General features: G+C 43.6%; 1 long non-coding RNA gene across 3 annotated transcripts; it reads right to left on the reverse strand.

Annotated features, from left to right (window-relative positions):
- Positions 1 to 6,496: 6,496 nt before the first annotated feature.
- Positions 6,497 to 26,039, reverse strand: LOC118019166. 3 transcript variants are annotated; one of them, XR_004681601.1, is made up of 6 exons: positions 24,989 to 26,039; positions 21,450 to 21,754; positions 20,624 to 20,851; positions 15,717 to 15,956; positions 12,354 to 12,485; positions 6,497 to 8,261 (listed from the first exon to the last, which is right to left on the reverse strand). It is a non-coding gene; the product is annotated as an uncharacterized LOC118019166 (long non-coding RNA). The 3 variants fall into 3 exon arrangements; XR_004681600.1 differs by having other exon boundaries at positions 20,624 to 21,754; XR_004681602.1 differs by lacking the exon at positions 15,717 to 15,956 and having other exon boundaries at positions 20,624 to 21,754.
- Positions 26,040 to 27,610: the final 1,571 nt, after the last annotated feature.

Genomic DNA, 27,610 nt, shown 5'->3' on the forward strand with positions numbered 1-27,610 from the left:
GGCATTCCATAAAGTAAGTTTATTTTTCTCATTTAATATTCTTGTCCTTTCAAAGCTTGAAAAGTCCCCATGCTGGTAAATGATGTTTGCAGTCCTTACTGATCGCACTTGGTGCTTGGCCTGCAGCACCAGCTTGGGGGTGTGTGCATTTCACACTTCAAAAGGACACTCTTGAAGGAAATAAATGCAAAATTAGGAAAACAAAATTGGGTATAAAAACAAATATTTACTTAGAATGAGAAAAAAATTATAACAAATCACAAATTTTAAGATGCTGGCTATACCACAAACATAAAAAATCCAGAAAAATTACATAATGTGTTTATGAATGAATGGTCTTAAACACACACCTCTATAGTGCCTTTTGAATTTTGATATGATCAACAATTCTGAATGAATATAAAAGATATCTGAAATTAAGTCGTACAAAAGAGTAATTAAAATACATTTAAAAACCCCCACATTGCAGTAAGCTACTTGGTTGTATAATCACCTTCTTTTTTTTTTTTTTTTTTAAAGATTTTATTTATTTATTTGACAGAGAGAGTGCACAAGCAGGGGAGTGGCAGAGGGAGAGGGAGAAGCAGGCTCCCTGCTGAGCAGGGAGCCCAATGTGGGGCTCAATCGCAGGATCGTGGGATCATGACCTGAGCCAAAGGCAGACACTTAACTGACTGAACCACCCAGGCACCCTACTCTTTTTTTTTTTTTTTTAATGATTTATCTATCCATTTCAGAGATAGAGAGAGAATGCTGGGGAAGGGGCAAAGGGAGAAAGAGAGAGAGAATCTCAAGTGGACTCTGGGCTCAGCATGGAGCCCGATGCAGGGCTCGATCCTACCACCCCAAGATCATAACCTGAGCCAAAACCAAGAGTCGGATGACAACTGACTGTGCCACCCAGGTGCCCCATGTAATCACATTATTCTTAATACTATATACATTGCTTTGTTTATAAATATGTATAGTAATTTTGGGTTTTTTTTGTTGTGCTCCATTGATGGATAATTTTTTTTTTATCTCATTTTGTTTAAAATGCTGTCCTATTCGGGATGTGATCCAATATATTGGGTTTTTAAAAATTTTTTTTTTAGATTTTATTTATTTGACAGAGAGAAACATAGCGAGAGCGGGAACACAAGCAGGGGGAGTAGGAGAGGGAGAAGCAGGCTTCCCGCTGAGCAGGGAGCCCGATGCGGGGCTCGATCCCAGGACCCTGGGACCATGACCTGAGCCGAAGGCAGACGCTTAACGACTGAGCCACCCAGGCGCCCGGGTTTTTAAAAATTTTTAATCTTTAACTTTAATTTTTATTTTTTTAAGTAGGTTCCACACCCAACATGGGGCTTGAACTCCTGGCCCTGAGATCAAGAGTTGGATGTTCTACCGACTAAGCCAGCCAGGCACCCCTAATATATTGGATTTTTAAAATACATGATTAAACAAACATAGTCAGCATAGAACTGGTGTTGCTTTGTGCCCCACAAGCACAGGAATTCTGGTAAGTTCTATTTTGTGTGATTTACATAAAAGAATATTGTGGGCTTTTAACTGTATACAGAGCTTATTGAGTAGATTCCTGGCAGGACAGAACTTTTGTTTTGACTGGGCATGTGTGAGAATCAAATCCTTATAATTGTACATATCTGAAGACTGGCAGAATTTTTCACAGACTAGCTTCTTGCTTCATTATTTTGGAAACTTGTTTCTTCTTCAATCCCCATATACTTTCAATGCCCAGTGCAATAGGTCATGTTCATATTGCAATGTGACCCCTGCCATTGCCAAAGTGGGCAGCAGGAATAATGCCAGAAGCCATTCCTGCACCAGAATAGCTAGCAATAACTTAACCAGATGTGAAAGTAAACCACATAAATACAACCTTCGTAACCCAAACTCTATGGATCTTCAACTCAACTTCCCTTTAGCTGAATCCCAAACAGCCCATGGTCTCTCTAACACCACCCTACAGCAGGGCAAGTGCAAGAGAGGGTGAGTTGGAGAGGACAGAGACAGAGGTTTTATCTGATTGTGGGTAACATACTTCCAAGTTTTATAAAAGCGTATTACCATGTGAACACATTGCTTGGGCCCCAAACAGGGCCTGGAAAGAGGTGTGGGCACATGAGGGCCATGGAATATCATTAACTTCAAGATAAATCTGCCCTGCCACACAGGAATGAGTCCTGAATGAGCCACCTATTCACGGTACATTTATATTTACAGCATTGGTGCACTGGGGTGCTTGTGGGCAAATGCAGGTTAGTATGTGCTCCCACCAGCATTTAGCAGTTGGCTACCCTTCAACAAATTCAGGAATCAAATAGAATTTTCCTGTTTTAAGTTTCATTCCTTAGCCTCAATGCCTAAGGAAAGTTACTGACCTCATTAGTGTGTTCACATGCCACTGAAAGGTGTTTGCCTTAGAAAGTGAAGGCATTTTAGTAAAGTGGCAAGGAAGAGACTCATGGAAGGACCACGAAAGGAGTGGGCTGTGCTCTGACATTGGGCAAATTAAAGAGAACATGGTAAGGTGTCCTAATCATTGGCGTAAGCATTCTCTTTTGCACACTTGTTTTTCTATAAGGGAATAGTCCCAGGAATGATTTCTGCTGAAAGTAACAGAATACACAACTAACAATGGCTTAAATAATAGAGCTTAAATAATAAAGATAATTAATTCTTAGAACAAAAACTTTGAAGGTTGGTGATTTGCTAATTCTGATAAGTTTGTCATTTTCTCTCTGATTTTCATGATCAAAAGGCAGTTGCCATAGCTCCGTAAATCATCCACCCAAAAGGAGAAAACGGGGAGAGAGGGGCAGTGAGAGAATGTGTACCTTTCCTTTTAGCAAGGAGGACAAATCTTTTCTAAACAGTTTCCCATCAGAATTCCTCTTTAGGTCTCATTGGCCCAAACTGAGCACATGGGCATCACTAGGTATAAGGGGGGATTGGGAAAGTGGGTCTGGCAAAGGAGCATGGGAGTTCCATGGTCAGCTTAGTCATGCTTCATTGTTCTGGGCTGGGTATATGGCTTCTCTGAACAAAAATATAGATTCTACTAATAAGAAGAAAAAGGGAATGGCTATTGGGAGGCAACTAAGGGTATATATATACAACTGAAACTTTTGTGTTAGGTAACCTAAACCGATCTTTTACTTGCCAATTACTAAACTATTGCAAATGGAGAACATACATGAATACAAACTATCATTCAGTTAGCCGGGACTCTGTGCCAGGATCTGGTGCTACATGTTAGAGATACATTTCCTGCAGTTAGCCCGCAAGATGGATATTATTATCATTATTTTCAGAGAGATTAGATTACCTCCCCATTAGGGAAATAAGTAGTTCTATTTTGATTTTATCATTAAAGTCTTTGCCTTTCTTGAACATCAAATAAATCATATACAATATTCCCTTTTGTCTCTTGCTCGATATTAGGCCTGGGATTCATTCATGCTGTTAAAAGTATCATCATTCATTTTTTATTGCTGTGTATTACTCTATTGCTTGAAAATATTACAACTTATTTACCCACTCTACTGTGGATATTTGGGTTGTTTCCAGTTCAGAGATATTATGAATAAAACTGCTTTTAACATTCTTAATATGTGTCTTTTGGCATTCCTTTCCGTTGGATTTACATGCAGAAGCAGCATAGGATATTTTTAGCTTTAGTAGATATTCTTTACATTTAAAGATTTTTAAATCTTTAATTAAATTTTCAATACTTAAATATTTTGAAATCTTTTAAAAGATTTCCTAAGTGGTTGTATCAAGTCACACTCCCACCAGCAATTTATGAGAGAACCATCTGCCAATGTTTGGTTTTGTTATAAAGAAGGTGATAAGACATATGGAAAAGGAAAAGTTGGGCAAGACAAGGGGGATTGCTAGGGCTGGGGGAAAGCGGAGCAGGCTGAACTTTCAAATACAGCAATTAGGATAGGCTTTTTTTTCCTTTTTTTTTTTTTTTTTAAAGATTTCATTTATTTATATGAGAGAGAGAGCATGAGAGGGGGGAGGGCCAAAGTGAGAAGCAGCCTCCCTACGGAGCAGGGAGCCCGATGCAGGACCCGATCCCGGGACTCCAGGACCATGACCTGAGCCGAAGGCAGTTGCCCAACCAACTGAGCCACCCAGGTGCCTCCTTTTTTTCCTTTTTGAGAGGGTGACACTGGAGCCAATCACAAAGGAAGGAAGGGAGTGAGCGGTGCAAACACGTGGCAACTGTTCAAGGCAGAGGAAAGAGCCAGTACCATGGCTGCTAACAGAGGCCGCCGTATCAGGGTAACAGGTCAGTGTGGAAGAAGAAGAGTGGGGGAGCCTGGGTGGCTCAGTCTGCTGAGCCTCCGACTCTTGGTCTCGGTTCATGTTATCACGGAGGTGTGGGATTGAGCCCCGGGTCTGGCTCTGCCCGTTCTGCGGGGAGTCTGCTCGAGATTCTCCTTCTCCCTCTGTCCCTACCCCTGCTCATTTTCTCTCCCTCCCTCTCTCTCTCAAATAAATAAATCTTTTCAAAAAAGAAGAAGAGGGGGGGAAGCAATAGAAGATAATATAAGAGAGGCAAATGGTGTGAGAGCATGCAGGGTCTTCAAAGACACGGGGACGACTTCTCCCTTTACGCTGAGTGACACGGGGAGTCACAACAGTGTTTTGAACAGATGAGTGACATAATCGGACTTACATTTTAAAGAGATCATTGTGGTGGCTGGGTTAAGTACAGGCTGCAGGATGGGGGCAGGGAGAACAGTTAGTAAGCTATCACAGGAGGGGATGGTGGCTTTTGGATCAGGGCGGTGGCAGAGGCAGTGTGAGACTGGTTAGATTCTGGGTATCATTTTTTAAAAAGATTGACTGATTGATTGATTTGAGAGAGAGAGCACGCATGCACACACACAAGCAGGTGGAGGGGCAGAGGGAGAGGGAGAGCGAGGGAAGCACGCTCCCCGCTGAGCCTGGAGCCCACCGCAGGACATGCTTCACCTCACAAGCCTGAGATCATGACCTGAGCCAAAACCAAGAGTTGAACCTTAACTGACTGAGCCAGCAGGCGCCTCAGAGACATCATTTTTACTGACATCACCAGCTTTAGCATTAGCAATTCTATGGTAGTAATAATAGTTAGCATTTCTCAACCTCTTACTGTGTCTGTACTCTGTGTTTTATTAGCTTCATAAACTAAAGCTCAAAGATGTTAGGCAATCTTCCTAAGAACCCACATTTCATAAGAGACCAGGGGTTCAATCTTAGCTGTAGCCGATTTCAAAGCTAATGCTCCTAAAACTGCTTTATCGCTAGGCTCTGGTTTCCCTTTCTCCTACCCCAGTCAGTGCCTTATACATAATAGGTGATCGATATCTTTATATTGAATTCATTGACAGCATTCACTTTTTCCTGAACTTTGCTTCTGAGTTTTCTTAGAAATATGGTTTTACTGTTATATTTATGTACAGTGAACTTTACTTTTTTGGGTGTATAGTTCTATGACCTTTTAACATGTGTAGATTTGTGGAACCACTACCACAATCAGGATGTAGACAATTTTCATCCCTTCCCCCCACCTCAAATTCTCTTATGCTGCGCCTGTGTAGCCAAACCCTCTCCCACCCATAATTCCTGGAAACTACTAATCCGTTCTGTATCTTTACCGACTATAAATAAGCATTAGCGTATAGGTTTTTGTGTGAGCACAAGTGTGCAATTTTCTAGGGTAAAAACGTAGGCATGTGTTTGCTGGTTCATATGGGTCATGTTTCTTTAACTCTCTAAGAAACTACCAAATTGTTTTCTAAAGCAGATATAGCATTGTGCAAGTCAACCAGCACAGTTGCTCTGCATCTCTGTCAATTTTGTCTTTTACATATATCTTCGCCATTCTAATAGGCGTGCAGTGGTGTCTCATCATGGGATACCAATTATTTTTGCAATTTACAGTGAAAGCGTTTTTAGACTCCAGAATATAATTTATAGGCTACATTCCAAATGATTTGTAAATAAACATGGCATTACTTTAAAAAATTTACCCACCCTGCCCTTTTTGACCCAGATACCTTTCCATTTGGAGATTGTGTTATTGTGATGTAACACATATAACCAACACAGCTTGCTTGCAAGACTTACAATAAGAAATTCCCTGTGAAATAGGCCTAGGATTTGCCTTTCTTTCAGGGATGTTGTAGAAGTTAGATAATCAAAGCTCATAAGATAATGAATGGAAAATTGCTTTAAGGGACAAGGACGTATGTTACTACTACTATAAAAAATGCAGTCACTTCTTAATTAAATGATCACTAAGTACCTAATATAGTGAAAGTATCATGTAAAATATGTTCTATGGAGAATATAAGTATAAAACAGAGCTTTTATCCTCATGGCATTTATAATCTAGTTATGCAGAGAAGTAAGATATTAAAACAATTTGAATAACTATTCTAGTAACACATGAAAACACATTATAAGGCTTTATCTAATTTTTTAGAATGATTGCACAATTAAATATCCCACATATTTGTCTATTACATACTTGCATAAGTTTATACGGTGCACTCTCACAAAGTATTTGTTCCCTCTCACAAGAGATAATGTATGAGGTCCGTAAGTCCAGGATTAGCTCAGGTCCCTAAGCAGGTGAAGAAATTTGAGCTGGGCACAGCAGAACAGGTGAGGTCTTGACATTAGAGAGGAGTGAGGAGACAGTCCAGGCAAATAAAGCGTCAAGAGCCGAAGTGCAGAGATGGAAAGTGCAAGGACATGCCTGACCTGTGAGCAAACCAGTCGGCTTATAGACAGAGGAGTACTAATTACAGCTGTCCTTAAGTGAGCACTGACCGTGGGGCAAGCACTGGGCTAAGTCTCATACACAGGCTACCTCATTAACATCTCAAGAACCCTATAAAGAAACTAAGGATCTAGAACCTTCCATACCATTACAGAGCTAATAAGTTGTACACCTGGGGTTCTAAGCCAGACTGATTCTAGTCCTTAACCTTAGTGTTACACTGTAACACTAAACCTAGAAAAGAAATTTAAGGCCAGGCTGTGGGGGGCTGAGATGTTTGAACTTTTGCCCCGAGGACTTGTGGTTCTCCATCTTTTCCTCAGCCCTCTACATTTGAGTAATAGGGCAGGAACGACACCTCGATAGAAGTGGTCCAACATGAGCATGGTGTGGGGAGGAACATCAACATCTCTAGACTGTGTGTGGAAATGCTGCTCAACCTGTCCTGAGACAGTGTGTCTCCCTTTTGAGGATCACCGCTAGAGACCAGGGGGGACGTCTGGAAGTCTTAAACAGAGAACATAGAAGACCAACAGTGAGGGTCTGGGAGATGAATTTGGCAGCGAGGTCCGTAATGGATCAGTCACAGAGGTCCAGGCAACGGTCCACTGCAGCCCTACGACGCATGGGTGACAAGGCAGAGCTAGGGTGGGCAACAGGGACAGCTGTTTGGGAGGGAAATTGATAGGACCTGGTGACTAGAAGGATCTGGGGGTGATGGAGAGGGAGGATTTAGGCGGTAAAGATGTTAGGGACTGTGGTTTCAGGAAGAGTGGACTGGTTCCTGCGGCATCCCGGAGCCCTCCACGCCTATTGTCACTTCAGCCTTGGCCACTAGAGGGCTTCCCCACCTCGTCTAGAGCCCAGCCTGATTCCCAGGCAGGGCGGGCAGCAGGACTGTTTAAAATCCAAGTCAGGCTAGTCCCTGGAGCTTCATGGGAGCTTGGGTTGACAACAGTTGACTTTCATTGAGACAGAAGGTTGGAAGGTCTCCCACTCGATTGACAATGGCTGGAAACGGGGCGTAAGACCTGTAGTGATGGATTACAGATGGCAAGCGTCGGTGTCCAGGTGGCCAGGGGAACAGGAGGGTGAGAGGAGGAACTCTCAGGTTTGAAGTTCTCCTAGACGCCCAGTCACGGAAGGCAGAGACCTTGCACAGCTGACCGCAGCTGGAGCAGCTGTGTGTGCCCGTGTGCAGGAGTGCGTGTAGGCAAGTAGGCAGTGTCTGCATGGGTGAGCGCCTGTGTGCGAGTGTGTCCGGGTGAGGACGCGCGCTCGTGTAAACATGTGTGCCTGCCTGGGAGAGTGCGGCACGTGTAAGCGTGCCTCCAAGTGTCTGTGTGCGCCTGCCCCGCAGGGGGAATGTTCATGTTTGTTGCTTGGCTTCAGCCCAGAACGCAAACAAATAATGAGGTGAACGGAAATGAACTGGAGTCTGCTTCAGCACCAATCAGCTCCCATCAACTGTGACCTAGAGGAGATACAACAGACACAAGTGAGCCAAGACTGGAAAACTCAGGGACCTGGGTTGTACTGGGGTCTGAAAAGCCACGCAGCAGTGTCCTTGGAGGGCAAAGGCCGTCTTAGGATCAGGCTGAGGGGTCATTCCTGCCCTCAGATCCGTGCGTTCTTGGCCAGCAGCTCTGTGGGCCGGCCTTGGTCCTCCTAAAGGCCACTTCATTTTTCATGGGTTGACAGCTACCTGGCTCACCTTCCCCTGGCAGCTTTCTTGTTCCTTTTGTCAGGCTGGCCTCCAGCACGTTTCCCAGAGATGCGACTGCCCTCTTACTCCCCAGCTGCTCTGAGGAGCCTGGCTTTGACCTGGGTCTGCACTCAGTCATGTTGTCTCATCCTTAGGCTCTCCTTTTGCCACCTGTGACGCGTTGGAGGCAAAACGGTGAAGGCAGAAACAGGGACTATTTGGTGGGTTGGTGAGAAGGAGCTGCTCCTTAATCTCTAGACCTGTGTATATACGTATGTGTGAGTGAGTGGGAAAGGGTGATAGAAGGTGACATTAGAGAACCCTGAGGCGGGCCTTCACCCTTCCTAGCTGGGGTCCCTGGCTGTGGGTTCCCCACAGGCCTACAGACACTGGTTCAGCTGGAGCATGATTGTCCCCCAACTTGCTAAAGTGCATGCTTTATCCTTAGAGAACAGGGTCTTTCCTGGGGTCTCACAAGCCCTTTGTGAACACCAGGCCCCTTGAGCAGCATGACTATGAGAATTTTTAAAAAATCTCTCCATATGTGGCAAGTTCTCCTTATAGTTGTATACTTGAGTTGGGGGGGGGGAGGGCATTTCATCATTTCATTTACATCCTAATAAATCTAGAGAGTGGCTGCTCCTTAGAAATTATTCGTAACACTTCTGGTTTGTTGTTGTTCTTTAAATAGTCCCTGTTAGTCTTTAAATAGTACCCTTCAGGGCACAAGTGGCCCCATCCCGATTTCCTTTCTAATGTGGCTCTTCCTTCACAGTTCACTAGATTGAATAGTTGCGGAAGCTCTCAAACTTTAATTACAATAATAATAATAAAAAATATCCTGAGGAGCTTGTTTAATTTTTTCATTGTTGATTTTTAATAGATTTCTTTCTTTTTTTTTAAAGTAAACTCTACCCCCAACATGGGGCTCAAACTCATGACCCTGAGATCAAGACTCACATGCTCTACCAGCTGAGCTAGCCAGGCACCCTGAGTAGCTTGTTTTAAAAGCAAATTGCTAAAATAAATAAATAACAAACAAAGAAATAAAGACAGATTTCCCATGCCCCACTCAGATCTATGGAATCAGAATTTCTGGAGACACAGGAATTTGCATTTTACCAACCCCTCCCCCACCCCCAAGATCCTAAGTCAGGTGGTCCAGTTTAGTTGGTTGACAGTCTGACTCTTGATTTCAGCTCAGGTCATGATCTCAGGGTTGTGAGATTGAGCCCTTCATTGGGGGGAGTCTGCTTGGGATTCTCTCCCTCTCCCTCTGCCCTCCCCCACCCCCCCAAATAAGTAAATCAATCTTTTAAAAAATTTAAAAAAAAAGAATACATGCTGTGAAACGTGGTGCTGAAAGATGCCTTGGATACATTTTTTTTTTTTTAATGTTGAGTTTCTAGAATTTTTATATATATTCTAGACACAAGGCCTTTGTTGGTTGTGTGATTTGTAAATCTTTCCTCCTGGCCTGTTGCCTTTTCATCCTTTTACAGAGTCTTTCATAGAGCAAAAGTGTTTAGTCCAATTTATAAATTTTTCCTATTATGGATCATGCTTTTAGGGTCAAGTCCAAGAACTCTGCCTAGCCCTAGGATCCCAAAAATATTCTCCTGTGTTCTTTTTTACAAGTTTTAGAGTTCTATGCTCACAGGTGAGTCCATGATCCATTGTGAGTTAATTTTCGTTTTAGGTCTTTTCTTCGTATTAATTTTCATTAGGTCTTTTAAAACCTCACACTCTGAGGGTCCAATTTTTCCAGCACCATTTATTGAAAAGGCTATTTCTCCTCTGTTGGATTGCTTTTATTCCCTTATCAAAATTAGTCGGGGGCGTATTTGTGTGGCTCTAGATCTCGGTTCTTTATTCGGTTCCACTGATCTATGTGCCTCTTCCCTCTACCAGTTCCATGCTGTCTTAATACTGTAGTTACACACGAGGCCCTACTGTTGGGAAGAGTGGTTTCTCCCACTTCCTCTCCTACTTTGTTTTTCAACATTGTTTTGGCTGTGCTAGAGCCTTTTCCTTTCCATATAAATTTTGGAATAAACTTGTCAAGGCCAGCAAAGAAACTTGTTCAGATTTTGATGGGAATTATGTGAATACTGATCAGTTTTAGGAAAGGACTGTATTTTTTTTTTCTTGCAGCAGAATTTTTGGAGAGCAAGGTTTAACCAAAGCAGTTCTAAAATCTTACCTTGTTAAACGTTTCTTGCCTGAGATACACTTTTACTTATACTTTCTAGCTGCAGAGATCTTGCCTGAGATACACTTTTACTTATACTTTCTAGCTGCAGAGAAGAAACTATGTGGAAAAATTGGGCAGCTAGAGTTGCTGCAAGGTTCACTAATAAACTTTGTTCCAACCTAGACTCCTGGAAACTAAGTAGACTCAATGCTTTCAATTGGCTCCTTTAGGGCACACTGTAGCTTCTTGGGATTCCCCCGCTGTCTTGAGAAAACAGAACAGAGATGCCTGAAGAGAAGGAGGTTGTACTTCTTGAGTCTGTGAGAACCAAATGTTTACTTCATTCCCTCGATCCTCACCTCGACTTTGTCAGAGACAGAGAATTGAATGAACTTGAGGGAATTGCTCCAGGGTGGGGAGATGTGGTGGTGCAAAGAAGATGGTTTTGTCGAAGGTCTTTTAAAACCTCACACTCCGAGGAGGGTCTGGGGGGTGCAGTCAGCTAAGTGTCCGACTCTTGATTTCAGCTCAGGTCATGATCTCAGGGTCACGAGATTGAGCCCCTCGTTGAGCCCCCCGTCAGGCTCCATGCTCAGTAGGGAGTCTGCTTCTCTCTCTCTCTCTTTGCTCCTCCCCCTGCTCATGCCTTCTTTCTCTCTCACACTCAAATAGATAAATAAATCTTTAAAAAACCAAAAAACCAAAACAAGAAACCCTCACACTCTGCAGTGTCTGTTCTTCATACTCCTTGTCCATTAGGGAAGCAGCTGTCAACATGAGGAACTCCTTTTCTTCAGCATCACTCTTCCTCCCAGTCACACCGTTTAGTTCTCCAATCTGTTCTTATTTTTAGTCAGTGACTCAGATATTTGGCATGTTAACGTTCATGTTAACACCAGATGAAGTGAACCCAGTTGCATTTCTGTCCTCATCTCAAAGTTGGCCCCAAACTAGTTCAAAGAATCTCTGATTTTTTCCTTGGCCAGTGTAAGCTCTGTGTGTCCCTTTAGTGATCTGCAGCATCCCGGCCTTTGTGACATCCAGAGAGCGGCAAGGACACATTTGATGAAAGGGACTACATACCCAGAATCTGCCCTCAGAACAACATAATCTTGGGGCGCCTGGTGGCTCAGTCGTTAAGCGTCTGCTCTCAGCCCAGGTCATGATCCCAGGGTCCTGGGTTCGAGCCCCGTATCGGGCTCCCTGCTCCGCTGGGAGCCTGCTTCTCCCTCTCCCACTCCCCCTGCTTGTGTTCCCTCTCTCGCTGTGTCTCTCTCTGTCAAATAAATAAATAAATAAAATCTTTTAAAAAAAAAAACACCTTAATTTTGACAGTGACAGTTTTCTTAAAGCACCCCCAGTGCTTTAAGATGTTCTTTAATTCTGAACTATATAGAGGTAATCGAAAGATGTGTGGAGAATGACTAACTCCCCATGTGGAATGAGAACTGTATCCAGTTATCTAAACAGTTAATTGTATCAGTAACATCCAAATGTGGTAGCCACACAAGAAGCTACAAGAAGTATCCAGTGTGTTGTCAGTTCAAATGTCTGATCTTAGGGAATTAGTGACACCCTTAGTCGGATCTGGCTAAAGAAATGACTTTACCAAAGCTCAATAACCTCTTTCTCAACGCCTCCCCCAGTTTTCTTTCTGTATTACTTACCCATCCTCTTACGTCTTCTGCCATGTGACACTGGAATGGTTCCTTCTAAACGTAAACTGTAACTGATGTGGTCATCTGGTCCCATGTCCCCCAGGCACTCCTTCCTGTGAGAGCATCTCCAGGGCCTGTGGGCTGGAACCCCAAGAAAATGAGGGTGCTGAGCTAACCCAGAAGCTATATATTCTGTCTGTATTCTCCCCTTGGACAATGAGAGCACACAGCTGCCTCGCTTAGGGCTTAGAGAAGCTTGTAGGGAGGGCTCAGGGCTATGGAAACAGTAATACTCATGTGACTAAGGCATCCACTGTCTGTCCTTTGCTAAACTCACTTCCATCACTAATGCAAAAATTACAGCCATCCTCCTTCTCCCCCACCATTTCTGCCCCAATTACCTCCTCTCAGGCTGGCCCGACTTTCTCCCGAGATTTGCCAGAGGAAGAGGGGATCTTTTTTGGTATGCACAGGAGAGCCCTAGTTTCCTAGTTACACTACTCGATCCTTCCTTGTGGCAAGCTCCTTCTACTAATTGCAGAGCTCTGTGTTCACAGGGGCTCGCTTCTTTCAGTGCTTGCTCTCTGCAGAAACAGGCCCAGCTGCTCTTTGGGGGATGGTATCTCTCATTGACATCTGCGTGGACTCCGTCTCTGTAGACTGCAGGGATGTGAGTGGTTTTTATGAGAGTGGCTTTTATGGTAGGAAGTGAGAAGCTTCCAGATTGCACATAACCTAAAACAGGTTTTCCTCACTGAACAGAAGTCATTGATACTTCCTGTGTTGCAATAACAAACATCCGTCCTTCGGGCTCATTAGGGATGTGGGGCTGGGGGGATTGGAGTGGGAGGTGGGGGGGCTACACTTTCACGCTGGCTCCATCTACAGAACACTTCCTACAGGTCCCTTCCTGCTTCTATAATCTTGGCAGTACAGAGCTGCCACTGTTCCTCTTTGCAGAGCCCTGTCTGGGCTCAGCACCTCCCGTGCGCTAATTTCCCTCTTCCTTACGCAATCCAGCTGCCTGTTGAGCCTTCTCTCCCTGTATTTACAGCCACCTAATCAGCTGGTAATTTACTTTCAAACAGTGCCAGATTGGGCTCCTCAGATTCAGATCTCTTCTTTCGTTCAGTGAGGAAATGCTTGCCTTTCCTTTTTACCATTCGCTTTCCATATTAGCTGCCATGTTGTGCTGATCAATAGTCCTTTAAATGGGAAGGTATAACCCGCAGTTCAAGAGAGCATCTGTCCCAAGCTGTCCCGGTTAAGACATATCACAGGCAAATTCAAATACCTGGGACTGGGGGAGGGTCTTTCATGACCAGTCCTATGTCCAGTGTCTCAAGTTCTTGAGTGGTGAGTGTCAAATCTAGATTGCTAGAAACTTCTTGTTATTTAATTCCAAGCAGGAATTCATTTCCTTGCTGGCTGCCTGTAAGGACCATCCTGAATGGTTAGGGATGGGGGAAAGGTGGTGCAGGGTTGTGGCCAAGGTGGCTATCCCTAAGATTTTAGCTACATCAGGTTGAAGAGGCTGTCTGCTAAAGTGTGAAAAAAACTGCAGCCTATAACAATAACAGATCATTTTTGTGGCTTTTGAGGCTGTTGAGTCGCATGGAAGAGAAATTAAATCGAGAAGATGAAGAGAGCTGACAAGAGGAGAGTCAGAGACTGAATGAGGGCTGAGGGTCAGTTCAAGTGCATCCACCCACTTACCCCTCATGCAGGTGTTGGGATGCTTTGCTGGACAGGGGACGTGTTCTCAAATATGACTGACGTGAGTGATCCATCAGTTTTACCTCTCTTCCAGAAAAGATCTCCTACGGGACACCATGGGGCTGGGAAACCCTTGCCTCCTGCCCATGCCTCCAGCTACCTGCTCTTACCAGAAACCATCATGCTCTCTCTGGCTCTTGAGCCTGAAGATCTCTCCCTCTTCCCAAACCCATTAACATTAATAATTATTAATTATAATAAATAATATATTGAAAATATATTATATTCTTAACATTACATTAATATATGTTAATATGTTTTTGTACATTTATATTAGCATTGTGTTATTATATAATAATATCAATATTATACATAACATAAAATTAATAATATATAGGTATATTATATAAAATTTTATTTATTTATTTGGTCTTGGTTTTATTTTTTTTTAATTTTTAAAAAGATTTTATTTATTTATTTGACACACAGAGAAAGAGCGCACAAGCTCTCATCAGGCAGAGGGAGAGGGAGAAGCAGGCTCCCCAGTGAGCAGAGAGCCCGACGCAGGGCTCAATCCTAGGACCCTGGGATCATGACCTGAGCCAAAGGCAGATGCTTAACTGACTGAGCCACCCAGGCATCCCTGGTCTTGGTTTTAAATGGAAACTTCTTCAAGCTGCTTTCCCTACCTCCAACCCCTCCAGACCCTGGTCAGGTGCTCCACCTCTTTGCCCTTAGAGCTCTGTATTCATAGATAATGTGCATCCATGTACCTTTTTGTAACCCTCATTCGATTGTAAGCCTAACATGAAAACCAGAAGGATGTGTATAGTACAAGATCTAGCACACTGAGCCATCCAAAGAGTTGCTGAGCTTGGTTATGGAGATGTAGCCAGGTTGGTACATCCAGTGTCTAGAGGGTAGGGAAGGGCCCTTCATAAGTCATGTAGCAGTTACTGAGAGTATTTCCCATGTTGGGTACATGATTCCTCCAAAATGACCAGAGCATGGTTGGAAACTGAGGGTAGGAGGTGCTCAAGAAGCAGGAGAGTGAGCAGTCAGTCATTTGGGAGATCTGTCCTCAGAGTTTAGTGGCCTAGCCACCAGTCTGGGGTTTAGGGTCAGGGCTCTTCTCAGGGGGAGGGCTAACAAGGGAATGAGGGAATAGCAGGCCCCCAGCTTAGGCCTGGTCCTGAGCCTGGGCACCTGAGGAGGAATACAAGGAGCACAGGATCCCACTGGTTGCCACTGGGACCATTGGATCCTGGCTGAGCTCAGCAGCAGAAGTGGATCCATCCATTTTCAGATATGCTAAGGCCGTGGGGCCAGGAAGGAGACTCAACTACACAAAGTCTGTTAAGTCCTTCCTACTCTTACACCTCAGAATTGCCTCTAGGGCTTAATAAAAATTAGATTCCTAGGCTCCACCTTACAGTTACCAAAACAAAACATCTGGAGATGAGGTCTCAAGTCTGAGAATCTTTAGTGGGGTAACAATGGGCTCTGATAGGATGAACTAGAGCAGGCAGAACCAGGAAAATGAGGTAGAGTTCACGTTGGAATCAGCGGGCAAACTCTCCCATCTGTGGACTAATTCTGCCTATATTCGTTTGCTAGGGCAGCTGTAACAAAGTATCACAAAACTGGGTGACTTACACAACAGAAACATGTTGTCTCACAGTTCCAGAGGCTAGAAGTCCAAGATCAAGGTGTCAGCAAGATTGCGTCCTTCTGAAGCCTGGGAGGAAGAATCTGTTCTATGCTCTCTCTAGCTTCTGGGGGTTTCCTTCCAATCTTTGCTGTTCATTGGCTCACAGAGGCTCACCCCATCTCTGCTCTCATGTTCATATGGCATTCTTCCTATGGTGTGTCTGTCTCTGTGTCCAAATTTCTCCTCTTTGTTGGAGATAAAAGTGTCATTATTATTGGATTATGATCTTCTTTTAACTTGATTACCTCTATAAACACCCCATTTCCAAAAAAGGTTACATTCCGAGGTACTGGGGATTAGGGCTCCAACATATCTCTTTGGGGGGACATATTTCAACCCATAACACTGACCAAGTGGTAGAATTGGTTGGGGAACTGTAGAAAGGTAGTAGATTCTTATGAGTCCAAAATTTGAGAGCTGCTTCTGACATGCTCTCAAAACTCTTAAGTTTGAGAGGGACACCTGGGTGGCTCAGTTGGTTAGGCCTCTGACTCTTGATTTTGGCTCAGGTCATGATCATGGGGACCTGGGATCGAGCCCTGCATCTGGCTCCATGCTCAGTGGGGAATCTGTTTGAATGCTCTCTCTTCGGCTTCCTCTGCCCCTCCCCCCACCCACACGCACACACGTGCACACATGTTTTCTCTCTAAAATAAATAAACAGATCTTTTTAAAAAACACAACATTTGGAAATTTCTGGAAAAGAAAAAGAAAAATTCACAGGTATAATCGAAAGATCCACCATGAGACATAAGTAACTCTCAAAAATAAAATTCTGATAACACAAGTGAAAATGATCCTGAAGGAATTATTGTGCCTGCAAAGAGTTCTTTGGTGAGTTCTTACTGTGAAGAGTCCCTGGTGATGGAAGAACTGTTGGTGGAAGGAGTACAGAAAAACACAATAACCTGTAGAAGGAAGCTAAGAGTGAAACGCATCTTATAAAAATTCTGAGGGCAATAAAATGAGCTTTGTTATACATGTGTAGAGTAAGGAGAACAAATGTGGAAGAGATGATGGATGTTAACTAAGCTTACTGAAGTGATCATTTTGTAGTATACACATATATGAAATTGTTGTGTTATATACCTTAAACTTATTATACAAGGTTATATGTCAAATATACTTCAATAAGGGGCACCTGGGGGGCTCAGTCAGTTGAGCGTCTGACTCTTGGTTTCATCTCAGGTCGTGATCTTGGGGTCATGAGATCGAGCCCCGTGTTGGGCTCAGCGCGGCGTCTGCTTGAGATTCTTTCCCCCTCCCATTGCCCCTCTCCCCGTTCGTGCACATTCTCTCTCTCTCTAAAAATAAATAAATATTTACTAGAGAGAGCACGTAAGTGGGGGAGAGGAGCAGAGGGAGAGGGACAAGTAGATTCTGCACTGAGCACAGAGCCCAACGTGTGGGTGGATCTCACAACTCTGACATCATGACCTGAGCTGAGATCAAGTCAGACACTTAACCAACTCAGTCACCCAGGTGCCACAGTAAATAAAATCTTAAAAAACCCCACAAATAGGAGTGCCTGGGTGACTCAGTCATTGAGTGTCTGCCTTCGGCTCAGGTCATGATCCCAGGGTCCTGGGATAGAGCCCAGCATCGGGCTCCCTGCTCAGCGGGAAGCCTGCTTCTCCCTTTCCCACTCCCCCTGCTTGTGTTCCTGCCCTCACTATCTCTCTCTGTCAAATAAGTAAATAAAATCTTTAAAAATAAATAAACAAAAAAACAACGCCCCCCACAAATACACCTCAATAAAACTGGAAAAGAAAAGAAAATGTGAATTGAATAAAGAAAGAAAAATATTGATTTTTGTTTTTAATAAATGATTTTTATCATAAAAAGACAAATGTGGAAGAGACACTATATGGAGCAGAAAGTATATCAGCAGATGACAGTAGGCATCTGTCTATTTTGTTATGGATTCTTTAATAGAAAGAATAAATTTCAAATTGTAAAGGCAGATCAAAGCTAGGGAAAAAAGGAAAAGAAGCCAAATATAGATGAGATGACAGAAAAAAAATCACTTAGCTGTCTTCAATGAGTTAAAATATTTTTACTAGACTAGCAGTTGGTAAATTTTTTCTGTAAAGGTGATATTTTAGACTTTGTGGGCCACATGGTTTTGGTTGCAACTACTCGACTCTGCTTTTGTAGTGTGAAAGTAGTCATTGGTGATTTAGAAACAAACAGGTGTACCTCTGTTCTAATGAAACTTTATTTATGAAACAGGCAGCCAGCCAGATTTGGGCTGGGCTGTAGTTCATAGATCTTTGCACCAAAGCAATGACAACCCCAGAAACCTGAAAGAATCATTCTTGGTCATTCCTGAGGAGTCCTGCAAGAAAGAGCAAATACCTCGAATCTGGAGAAGGACAAAGGATAAGAAGAGGAGATTTTAAAATTTACAATCCATTTAGTTTAGCATTGGTTTCTGGCACATTTCCAGAACAAATTATTAGATAATCCCATTCAGCAAATATTATTTGAATACCTACTGAGCACTGTCTAAATTCTCAGTGGTAACAGATAGCCTTTGCCCTCAAAGAACCTTTAGTCTCAAGGAGAGAGTAGGTGATCTTATAAGAAGTGATTTCAGGGGTACTGAATGTTCTGAAAAGGGAAGGGTATGGGGCAAATGGTCTAAACAAAGAGATCTAACTTAGTTTAGCGGGGGTCAGAAGCCTCCCTGAAAAACTTGAAATTTGAAGTTTGAGGAATTAGGGTGGACAGGGGGACAGGGTAAGAAAGCATTCTAAACAGAAGGAAGGACTCATGCAAAAGCCCAGCATCTGAGGGAATCCTCAAGGCATCGAAGTAAATGGAAAAGTGTACAAATGGCTGGAAGTGAGAAGGAGAATGGAGCAGGACCAGCTGAGCCGCAGGCCAGAGCCAGGCTCAGGACTGTGGACTTGGTTATTTCTCTGCTACACCAGCCTAGCAACACTGGCAAGAGTGGAAATGAAGTAACTGACAAAACTTTGTTCTTAGTAAGATCGTATTGGCCCCAGTCATCACATTCCCCTTCTAGACATTCAAAAGTCAACCTCTTAGCTGCCTCTCCTTCTAGTCCTAGCTCCTTCCAATCACACCCCACTCCCATGCATCTCTAAGATTCAAATCTGAGTATATCACACCCATGCTTAAAATCCTACAATGGATTACCATGCTCCTTGGGACTTCATATATTTGAATTTTAACAAGGCATTTAATTCAGTCTTTTATGATATCTTTGGGCAATAAATTGAATTGGTAGCTGGAGGTAGAGTCTTTAATGGAATACTGTTAAAGGTCTTTAATGGATTGCCATGGGCTCATGTAAACTCCTCTGAAGTCATGGCATCCAGACCACGTGGCCTGCAAGATCTCTATATCAGGCGAATAGAAGAAGAGAAGAATCACATTGGCTCTTTAATGACTTGGCCCAGAAGTGACATCACCTTCATTCACAATCTATTGGCCAGAGGTAGTCACATGGCTCCAACCCAATTACAACAGAGTCTGGGAGAAGTAGGGGAGGACATGGCATATTTGGCAAGAACTGTCTTTGCTACAGTGTGCTTGTTGAATCTATGTATGTCATAAAATGTGGGTGGTTAGTTAATATGCCTGATAGGACAATTAGCATTCAAAAATACTTCAACCAGGTAAAAGAATATATCTAAACTAACCAAGAGATATTTAGGAGGATTCAAAATATAATCCTATACCTAAGTTAAATTAAAAATGAACCATTCTAGGGCGCCTGGGTGGCTCAGTTGGTTAAGCGACTGCCTTCGGCTCAGGTCATGATCCTGGAGTCCCGGGATCGAGTCCCACATCGGGCTCCCTGCTCAGCAGGGAGTCTGATTCTCCCTCTGACCCTCCTCCCTCTCATGCTCTCTGTCTCTCAATCTCTCTCTCACAAATAAGTAAAATCTTAAAAAATTTTGAAAAAAAAAAAAAGAAAAAAAAATGAACCATTCTAGTACGAGGTGAAAAGTTTCTTGCTTGATGCATTTCAAGTTAAAGAGAAATGTACAAATGGTTTTAATTAACTACATATGCAATATGAATCATCAAGGTCTGCCAAAGAAACCTAAAGTAATCATAACAGCCTTAATGGATGTATAGAGTTTACTATAAAGTAGATAACAATTGCCTTATTCTCTTGGCTGGTTGGAATACACTTGCAAGTGGGTTTGACATTAGGGGCTACATTTGAAGAAGAAATCTAAGAATCTGGAATGAATCCAGAGGAAGGTAAGTGGGATAGGAAGGGTTGTTGAAAGATGTGGGGAAAACACTGGACTGGGAATTAAGAGGTTTAAGTTTTGGATCTGCCACTTCTAGGTGACACCGGGCAGAACACACTCCCTACCCAGCTACACTTCAACCCCCTAAACCTCATCTTCCTCCTGGGTAAAGAAGGAGATCTGGACTCGAGTTTCTGAAATCCTTGTCAATTTGAAAGTTTGGCAGCTATGAAATTATGCTATCTGAGAAGGGCCAAAGGAATCTAGGGATGTGGAGCCTACAACAGGAAATACTGAAAGGGGACATAAAAACTTTTTAATTATTTGAAGGATTGTCATGAGGAAAAGGAATTAGATTTGCTCTGTATGTCATGCAAGAACAGACCTATGGCCAAAAGGAAGAGGATACAGAGAATATTGTGAACACTGGTACTTCCTAATGATGCAATGGACTTCCATGTGAAGCAGTGACCATTTAGGAGAAGCAGGATATAAATTCCCTTCCAGCCTCTCCAAAAGTACTTGGTACAATCATACATATTGGTGTGAGAATTGTATTAAAAATTCCATCATGAGAACATGTACACACCCGTAAGAATTTCTTCAGACTTACTTACCTCCGATCCACCTACTCTATATTCCTCATCCATCAGCATCCTGGGTATCTTCTTGTATGGCTCAGTATCTTTTATTCTCCTTCTTGCTTCTGCGATTGACAAACTTATTTGGTCCTCTTTTTCCGGGTCTTAATGTTGGCCCCTCTTTAAGATGTGACTTTATCCGTCCTTTGATCCTTCAGACCACAACTTTGGGCAATAGGTACCACAGTCGGTGATCTTTCCTAGCTAACAGAACAATTTGCAATTAAATTGCTATTCATTTGGCCCCCATCTGACATAGGAGGTGTATAGAACACAAAAGACTCCTTATCAGCACTGCATAGAAAAATCTTACATTAGGTGGGAGGTTGGACTTCATGACCACTAATGTCCCCCTTTATTTTCAGATTCCTTTTTTTTTTTAAAAGACTCATTTACTTATATTAGAGAGAGCGAGAGAGTGGGGCGTAGAGGGAGAGGGAGAGAAGCAGAATCCCCCTGAGCTCAGAGCCTGACACAGGGCTTGATCTCATGATCCTGAGACCATGATTTGAGCCCAAATGAAGAGTTGGATGCTTAACTGACTGCACCACTCAGGTGCCCCTTATTTTCAGATTCTGCGACTTTCTTATTTATATTTGTCACTGTTCACAGGAAGGGCAATACATAGAAAGTTTTCAGTGACTCTTTGTCAGTAGTAACGCTCTTCCAAGAACACCACCATTCAGTTAAGTCACATATATGTAGAGATACTTTTGCTCTTTGATTTTGCCACTGAACCACCTTCAGCAGATCATAGGCAGCTCTTGGAGCAGTGGAGATGAGACAATTCTTCCTCATTTACCTTCTTGTCTGGTGTCCTATATGACCAATGGGAGCCTATGAAGTACAGCCAGCTAGAAAAGAGGAGGGGTAGGATTTGTCATGGAACAACGCAATACTGATGGCCACATGATCAAACCATGGCTTTGGCCTCCTTGACCCTTTGAGCTAACCAAGAGTCAATGCTCTTTGAAGGATTGTTGGGAGGAAATTATGGCCACAGTTTTGTTGATCCTGGAATGATTCAATTCCAGTGGAAAGTAGCAGAAGGCTAGGACTCTGGCCCATACATATTCTGTATAGTGGATTCTCCTCTTCATGGTGATCCTATAAAAAAAAAAAACAACCAAATCTGATCATATCCTTCCACCAATACTCTTCAACTGCACCTATAATAATACCCAAACTCTGTATCATGACTTAAATAGTCTGATTCCTGCCCCTCTCTCCAATAGTTACTTTTTGAGGGCAAAAACCTTCTCTGTGTCCTGCTACATCTGCAGTGTTGAGAATAGCACTTGGCGTATACTTTAATAACTATTCATTGAATAAACGAATCTAGACTTGACTTCAAAGAACTTTACTAAATTTATATAATGGAATCTCTCATCACTAAATTCTAAGAAATTCTATCCTCATATCTCCATTATGCTTTGGGGATGAAAAGCATTATTTGGATTAATAATAGGATAGCTGAAGAAGTGAAGAATAATGTCATGTCCAGTTCAAACTCCTTGGGAGAATTTGGTTGGGAGAATGGAATTACCCAAGTTGGACTCTGCCCAGCACACGAGGCTTAAGTTATTGGGTAAGAGTACATTAGAAAAATGAATTTGGCAGCTGACGAAATAGTCTCTTTATGTGGAAATAAGTGACCTTGGATTTAGTTTCTTTTAAAGGCTGGCTTTCTCTGGCAGGGGCAAGAGATGATACTTTGAAAGAGCCAGCATTTTGCAATGATAGCAGCAGTCCCAGGAAATTTGTGGGTGGTTATAGAGCATCTATTTTTCAGCATCCATTAGGGTAGGAATGCAGTGGACCAAATCTGCTTTTTGTTTTGCCAATGTTTAGCCTCTTCACTTGGGGAATCCCCCATGATTGTGGCTGACTGTAGTCCAAGATTCTTGAGCTGCCCTGAATCAGATACCTATGGGCAAAAAGGAAGACATTTATTGCTTCCTTCCTTTTTCTCTTTTTTTTCTTCCTCCATTTAATTTCCCACATTGTCAGTGAATGAGTCAAAGGTTCAATATTTTTTCCCCCGAGACTGACTTTGGAAAAGCCAATGCAGTGCATCATACTATTTCTAAACTAGTTCATCGTGACATTCTGGGATTTTGATAGGACATCTTTTCTGTGTCAAGCCGTCCTAGGGTAGCTCATACCCTTTGTTCACTTTTGACAAGATAGATGGAAGGCAGGGTGATAACACAGCAGGATGAAAGGGAGAAAGTGACCTTAGGAAGGGTGTATTCATGGCCGTTGGGTGCAGACGGTGCAGACAGAGCTGAAGGAGTGGTAAAAGGCCTCCTTGTCCGAATACCCCATATTCCAGCAAGTCCCTAAGGCTGGAAAAGAATTTAAACAGTGGAGGCCTTCTTTGAGGTATTTATATTCTCTGCTAGTAAGGTCATAAGTAATCACATTGATTGTGAATCCAAATAGAGCATATGGTGTCAGTCATGTTGCGATTTGAAGGCAAATACCCCAAAATACCTCCTCCACCAGCTGGTCTGGTGTCTACAAACTCTACTCACATCCTTTCTTTGTGTAAAAGTCCCATCTCTCAAAAACCCTGAAAAAATGCTGTTATTTCACCTGGGAGGGGATGGAGGTCAGTTGACAGGATCGGGCTTGGCTTATTTCGCTGTCAGAAAAAAATGCAAGCGTAATTTTAACTAGGAAGTTTGGAATGGGGTGGGTGAAGTAGGTCAGCACGCAATTGCTCTTGCAATGGAGTGCTCTGGGAAGGCAGGACCAGCAATAAAAGACACTTGTTTGGGGGAACCAGTGAGGTGAGTCACAGATTAGTGACAACATGTGCAACCTATGAAATGGTTATTGCTTCACTGCTCCCCTTCAGATCTCACCCAAGAACATCTCTTGTGGCCACTCTAATGGGAAACATGCAGGGAAGGGAATTCTGGGAAATGTAGTTCAGCCTCACCAAGTTAACCTTTATCAAGCCACCATTCCAGGTCAGCTTGTGGCCTTTCCATAACACCACATTGTCCCTTTCCAAATGAACTTTTAAGTTACTTGTTCAACCTTTAAACCCACGAAAGACATTCTTCGTAGTCCCACCTAGTTTGAGTAATGATACCATTACAGGCCTCGAGAGGAGCTGGCTAGTGGCTTGGGGGCAGCATGCATGAGAAAGAATAGGAGTTCAACATCTTCTAGAGTAGATCCAAGAACAGGCTAAACTCTGGCTGCAAAGGAAAAAGGTCTCATCTGTGGGGTGTATACAGTAGGGGTCAGGTATTTTGTTCTTCATGTATGTCTAGCCCTGCAACACCCCCTCTCACATAGCCAGTCACCAAGTACGATTAGGCAGTTTCCGTCCCACACAGAGAGGTCCAAACAAGGGGAGGGGATGGGAGTGGCTAAAATATAGCCCTGCTTCTCTCACCAGGCTCAGGGATGCTTCAGCCTTGAGGAATGAAAACTTTTCCAATCCATGGGCCTAGAGGAGGCAACTTTTTACAGTTCACACAAAGGCGCTGGATGTGTAACTGTGTCCCTTGAATCACTTGCCTATAGCGGTCTCACAAGACTTCTCTTCTTCTCCCTTGAGAAAGCCCCTGGACTTCACAGACTGCCCACAACTAGCTCAGCTCCTGGAATCCCTGTGTGGAGCTTGAGTGTACCTCCATGTGAGGAAAGTAAGAGCTGAGATGAAGAAACCAAACAAACAATTTCACACTAGTCCTTTCAAAGCATCAAGACAATGACACCTTCATCACGACTTTGAAGAATTCCTCCTTTGTCTTTTGAGGGTCAGCAGAGCATTTCAATAAGAAAACTGAGCTTGAAATACAAGGATGTGTGTGTATGTGTATGTGTGTGTGCGTGTGTGTGTGTGTGTGCTGTAGGAAGTGAGGTAATGCAAGTACATTTTGAAAGAACCAACTTCCTATCAAGATAGAAGGCAGACTGTTGATTGATTTGGGCTATATATGGCCTGTGAGCTCATATAGCAGGAACACGCCTTGTCAGGATGCCCTGATAGCTTACTATCTACTCAGGATGATTTTTTCCCTTGCTGCCTGTAACAGCTCAGTTCTGCCTGCTGTAGCACTTCCAGCCTTTTGCTCTGATGCTCCTCGGAGCTTCCGCTTTGGTTCTTATAGCCCGGCACCCTCCTGGTGGTGCTATTGTGGGACGGCTAACCAGAGCTGGTTTGGGGCAATTCTTCATATTTCCTTTTAAGCATCAAATGAAATACTGAAAGTTTTTAATGCTTGTGATTAGAATGACTATGGAAAGTACAATTGGCCCACACCAGATTCTGCTCTAAGAATCAAAAAGAGGTGTACCAGTTGGCTAACATGCACATACCATTGTTTGAGGGGCTCTCTGATGGAGACATGATGAACCATCCTTATATGGTGGCACTGCAAGTTATTTAGGGGGCCTGGCATGGAGTGACTCACACACCCACATCCGTAGGCCCAACCCACAGCAGCAACATGATGCCACACGCGTTGTTGTGTTCCTGGGTCCTCACTAATTCTCTCTTGTCTGCATCCCTTTCTTTCCTCTCAGGAACTTCTTCATTCTTTACTCTTAGAACCTTGCAGCATGGAATAATGCAAATAATCATAACCAACATGTATTACACACTTGGCATGTATAACCATTTTGCCGAGCACTTTACAGAAATCATTCATCCAATAAATATTTCCTGGGGACTATAATATGTTAGAAAATGCTCCCGGTGCTGGGGATACAGAATAAAACAGACAAAAATCCCTACCCTCATGGAATTTACATTCTCGAGGGAGATAAAGAGAATTTTAAAAGTAAAATATTGGATAGGGAGAAGATGGTAAATGCTCTGTAGAAAAATCAAGGGAGGAAGGGTGCTAGGTAGTATTGGTGAGGGCCCAGGAGGGGAGTGTGGCTCTTTTAAATAGGGTGAGTGGTGAAGATTTCCTGAAGAGTGATCCGTAGGACATCTCTGTAGGACATGTAATATTGTTATCTTCATTTTACAGGTGAAGAAACTGAGGCTTAGCATATAAAAACTTTTTTGCAAAAATAGATCTCTTAGTTATTCATAGGTTAGAGTCTATCTCTCCCAGAAGTATTTGTTATCGCTTTCTTCCTAGCTGCAGAATGCAAAGCAATTGTACACAGTTGAGGAATTGTAACATGAGGGTTAGGGATACGCCAAAGGTGTGAGATAGAGGAACAGTTACATTTCCTATGGTTCCTATAGTCAGAATGGCTTAGTTGGCCTGCTGACCCGGTCTCCCTCTTGAGTGAAGATCAACCTCTGCATGATGCTAGGCAGGGTTCTGTGGCCATAGAATAGACTTAAAAAAGAAATCGCAGCCAATTTTTAAAAGTGGATTTTGGGGGCGCCTGGGTGGCTCAGTCGGTTAAGTGTCTGCCTTTTGCTTGGGTCGTGGTCCCGGGGTCCTGGGATGGGGCCTCACATTGGGCTCCCTGCTCGGCGGGGAGCCTGCTTCTCCCTCTCCTCCTGGCTCGTGCTGTCTGTCTCAATCTCTCAAATAAATAAATAAAAATCTTTTTTAAAAAGTGGATTTTACTTTTTAGAGCAGTTTTAGATTCACAGCAAAACCGAGCAGAAAGTGCAGAGAGTTCCCATACACCCATACACCCCCGTCCCCTCCCACCCCCCCACAGCCTCCCTGACTATCCACATCCTGCTAGACTTTTTATTTACTCCCTCCCTGTCTTGCTTCTTTCTTAGGAATGAAATCTGGTCTACAGATTCAAATAATGTTACTCACTAGATGCTGAGTCCCCCCATGCACACCTGGGCTGCCCTGTCTGTCGGGGGCCTGCCACTGTCCCTCATAAATGGGGGGCCCAGTGCCTGCACAGGGGGTCAGAAGGACACACAGGGATCGCAGACAGATGGCCCGGGTTCCTGAGTGCTGGCATGCCCATGAGCTGCAGCTGAGGCCATCCCCGCTTAGTAGCCCTGTCAATTCAAGCAACTTTCTCCTCCAGGCCAAGGTTTTGATTTCTTTTCTAGGAATTTCCCAGCCCTGGATTTCCCCTTTTGCTTTTGAGTTTCTCATCCTAACTTGGCTCTGCTTGCCTCCAGACTTGCCTAAAAGCTCCTTATTTAATGTTGAACCTTGAGTAAAATTCTCATCTGCCACAGCACGCTGAGTCATGGTGATGTGACTCCTCACTGACTGGAAGCTGCTTTTCAGACGGGTGGGCTTGCCCTGTGGCTGGCAGGAAGCAGCCTCCAGCCAGACGCCCACACCTCTGGGCAGAGCCATTTCTAAGAAGCCTTCGGGGTGGAAATGTGTCAGCCACCAGGAGGGTGGAAGAGAGGCATGGGGGTGGGAGTGACATCATGCCTGATCCTGCTGGATTTGAGGGGAGGTCATGCATGCTTGAGCTTGACATTTTAGGGAGAAGGAGTTGAACTCATTGATGAGCTTTCTTTACTTGAGAGTCACGGGATGAGGTCACACTTGGGTTTACCTTATTCCGGAGAAGAAAGAATGAGATCATGCTGCGTGTCCTTTATTTGGGGTCCAGGAGTGAGGGGAGAGGGTACACCATACTAGAATGCACCTCATTTAAGAGGCTGAGGAGGTGGTGAAGCTCCTTAGCCTCCACGTGGAGGTTTGCCTTCCTCCTTGCAGAGCTTGCTTTTCCTCACTTTCAGAAAGGAATCTGGGGCCGAAGCACCCCCAGCTCCCTTGCCCTCACTTTGCCTGACTGAGATGCTCCGCCTGGGACTGGGCTCCGAGAACCTCACAGAACTGCACCTACCTTCCCTACAGACAGAGGGCGCTGCGCAGAAGCAGGAGGATCCATCAGGCAGCCGGCTTAACAGGACTGCCTTCAGGTAAAGTGCTCTAAGGCTACATTATTCATCCAAGAGGACATACTAGTCATTTTCTCAGACAAAGGCAGAGATCAATGGTATGATTTGGAAACAATGTCATAGGTGAGCAACTATGGAAA

Source organism: Mirounga leonina, unplaced genomic scaffold (genome assembly GCF_011800145.1).
Source record: "Mirounga leonina isolate KUSES-001 unplaced genomic scaffold, KU_Mleo_1.0 Mir_173, whole genome shotgun sequence".
Lineage (NCBI taxonomy): Eukaryota > Metazoa > Chordata > Mammalia > Carnivora > Phocidae > Mirounga > Mirounga leonina.